Source organism: Rhinolophus sinicus, chromosome 16 (assembly GCF_057876585.1).
Source record: "Rhinolophus sinicus isolate RSI-liver-muscle chromosome 16, RSI-T2T, whole genome shotgun sequence".
Lineage (NCBI taxonomy): Eukaryota > Metazoa > Chordata > Mammalia > Chiroptera > Rhinolophidae > Rhinolophus > Rhinolophus sinicus.
Genome location: NC_142516.1, coordinates 98,391,122 through 98,394,483, shown reverse-complemented (window position 1 = coordinate 98,394,483; position 3,362 = coordinate 98,391,122). Strand labels below are relative to the sequence as shown.

The 3,362-nt window shown below is 37.7% G+C and overlaps 1 pseudogene; it reads right to left on the bottom strand.

Moving 5' to 3' along the window:
* Positions 1-2,264: 2,264 nt before the first annotated feature.
* On the bottom strand, positions 2,265-2,754 carry LOC109449811 (large ribosomal subunit protein eL21 pseudogene; annotated as a pseudogene).
* Between the last annotated feature and the right edge of the window lie 608 nt (positions 2,755-3,362).

The window sequence follows — 3,362 nt, the reverse complement described above, 5'->3', positions numbered from 1 at the left end:
TGAAAGCCAAAGGATGTCTAACTGTCAAGAGCAAGGTGAGCAGCCTCATTCCGTATGTACTTTGGTGTCTACATGAGTGATATTAAATTAGAGTGCATGCCTTCAAAGCTATCACATCCTTCCTCTGAACAAGTAACATGGCTCTTAAGAATTTCTGTGTGTCTGTGGGTTGCATCAGAAGCCAATCAGTGTCACCCTTCCAGATCTCCTAATTATAGGTTCCACAGGGGAAAGTGAATTTCAGAAGGGACCCCTTTCCTGGTGTAAATGTTTTTAGAAGGATGTTTAGATGACAGGGATTCTATTGAAGTGTGTCCATTATTTTTAATGGTGACCTTAGGGAGGGTATGTGTTTTGTTTCCCTGCAGTAGAGCTGGCCTTGGGTAGGCGTAGTCCAGTTTTCACACCTGGCTCCTTTGTGATGAGCAAAATGCCAACAGACAGAGTGATACTCACAGGCTTTGTGAGCACATCCACTCATGACCTTCACCTCATTAGCAGCCAGACCCAACCAATCAGAGAAAAGCCTGCTTTTGATTCCAGTAGCACAGACATGGCAGTGACAGGGACAGTGGTGCCCTCCTTGGAGTTGCTCTAAGATGAAGCCCTGGTTCCCTTTGAAATGCTTTGTCAATGCAGACATACAAACCTAGGATGACTTTTATTGTCTGTCTTTCTGCCTCTCTGTATGTCATTCTTTCTTTAATTAAAATGTCAAAATGCTTGTTACCCACTAATCTAAAGTAAATGCAAGCAACTTTTCTATCTTTATTGCCTTTTTCTCAGAAATACATCACATACTCACAGAGATGCACTAAAATCCAATATCTAGATCTCTATGTTTTTTATTTGAAAAACTTTAACTGCTCATTTGAAATAATTCCAGATTTGCCAAAAAAGTAGAAAAATAGTGCAAAGGATTTCAATGTACCCTTCACCCATCTTCCCCAAATTTTAATATTAATACATAATCTTAGTACAATCCTTATTAACATAGGATGCTATTAATTCATCTACAGACTTTATTAAATTTTTTCAAATTGTCTCACTAATACCCCTTTTTTTCATCCAGGATCCAATCCAAGATTACACAATGCATTCAGTTGTCCTGATTTCTTAGTCTCCTTCAATCCTCAGTCTTTCTCAGTCAATTTCTCAGTCTTTCTGTAGCTCTCATGACCTTGATACTTTTGAAGAATATCACCCAGTTATTTTATAAAATGGACCTCAATTTGAGATTGTCTGCATTTCCTCATGATCAAATTCAGATTATGCATTTTTGGCAAGAATATCACAATAATGATATTGTGTCCTTCTCAGTGCCTCAGGGAATACCTGATGTTGATGTGTGTCCCTACTGGTGATGTAAACTCTGATAACTTGGTTAAAGTGGTGCCTGCCACTTAAAGGTACTATTTTCCCCTTTGAAATGAAAAAGTATGTTGTGTAGAGATACTTTAAGGTCATACAAACATCACATTTGCTTTTATCTTTGGATTTTTGCAACTGAAAAGTGTTGTGGATAAATGAATTCAAAGAACTAAATAAATGGAGAGATGTTCCATGTTTATGAATAGAAAGACTCAACACTATCAAGATGTCAGTTCTTCCATATGTGATCTATAGATTCAATGCAATCCTAGTCAAAATTTCAACAAGTTACTTTGTACATATTGACAAACTAATTCTAAACTTTATATGAACAGGCAAAAGACAAAGAATAGTCAATACAATATTGAAGGAGAAGAACAAAATTGGAGGACAGATACTACCTGACTTGAAGACTTACTTTAAAGCTACAGTAATCAAGACAGTGTAGTATTGCAGAGAGAGAAAAGACAAATAGATCATTTAAACAGAATAGAGAGCCCAGACGTAGACCTGTGAGACAGGATAAAAAAATACAGTGAATATTTAAATTTAAAATTTTTTGTTACAGTAAAAGACACAGTACTCTGGTCTGGGGAGGCCAGTGTGGGGCTGAAGTCTCTCATTCTTCTGGGTGGAAACTCCATGGCCGAGAGATCCTTCCCCGTTCTCAACCACCACACAGAGGTTTGGGGTTAGCCAGTTCCATGTCTCCATCTCTCCTACCAGTCTCGATGTGGCTTCTTCTTTATGTCCTTAGTTATAAAACTTATGTTCAGCCAGACTTCAGATGGTTCTTCAGGTTTCTTGTTCTATAATTTAGTTGTGATTTTAATTTTTTCACAAAAGGAAGCAGGCACTGTGTTTATTCTGCCATCTTGGATCTTGTAATAACATTTATTTCTTTTTTATTTATTTATTTTTACAGAGGTCTTTTATTTTTTTACAGTTATGCCATGAATTCATAGGGAATGGGTTCCAGCAGCTCAGGCTCCTTTCCATTGGTTCTCACAAAGTGTGCTTCTCTGGGTGGGGCAGGCTGGCGTTTCAGTTGAACCCAGGTACCTTTCTCGTTGGCTTCCTTCTTTTTCTGATCATTTTCCTTCACCTGTTTCAGGAAGCTATCTCGGCTCTTAGAGTCCTTAATATGCTCAATACAAACATTAATTCTCTTGGCAAGAATCTTGTCCTTAACTTGTTTGTTTACAACAATGCCAACTGCATGCTGGGTAACAGTGTAGACACTTCCAGTTTTGCCATGGGAACATTTGTGGGGCATTCCTTTTTTAACATTCCCTTGATGTCTACAATATCACCTTTCTTATAGATTCTCATGTATGTGGCCAAAGGAACAACTCCATGTTTTCTAAAAGGCCTAGAGAACATATGGCGGATGCCTCTTCTCTTTCCCTTTTGTTGGTTATTTTGACAAATTACTGAAAGGTGGCGGTCCTGGCTGAAAAGGAGTAACATTTCTAATGGAGGATTCTTCATGGAGAAAAAATTTACAGAAACAGAAAAGAATAATTCAGGATATCTGTAAAAAAAAAAAAAAAATGGGTTGAATAATAATTTTTTTTATAAATGGAAATTCTATATTGATTCCTGGATTTTTTCTGACTGCATAAGAAAATGGAAAAAAGAAATGTATCATTCACTTTACTGAGCTATGTATCTGTTAGGTTATTTATGTAGATAATAATATGTATTGTTAACCATTTCAGCTCCCTCTGCCTTTTTATTCTGATTTGGTCACTCTGTCATCTGTTTTGTTAGAAGGCTGAACAGACCTGCATTGGAGATCAATGAGAATAATGATGGTCAGTTCAATGACTCACGTAGCTGTCATGCCAAGGCTTAGAAAAAAAGCTCTGACTTTCTGAGAGTCCCATTGCTCCCATCTCCCTGCACCCCCTTTGAGGAACTGGTTCTACTTTACAAGGCAGCTCAGAGCACCCCTTAGTCAGGTGAGCAGTTGTTGTCAGGGGAAAAGT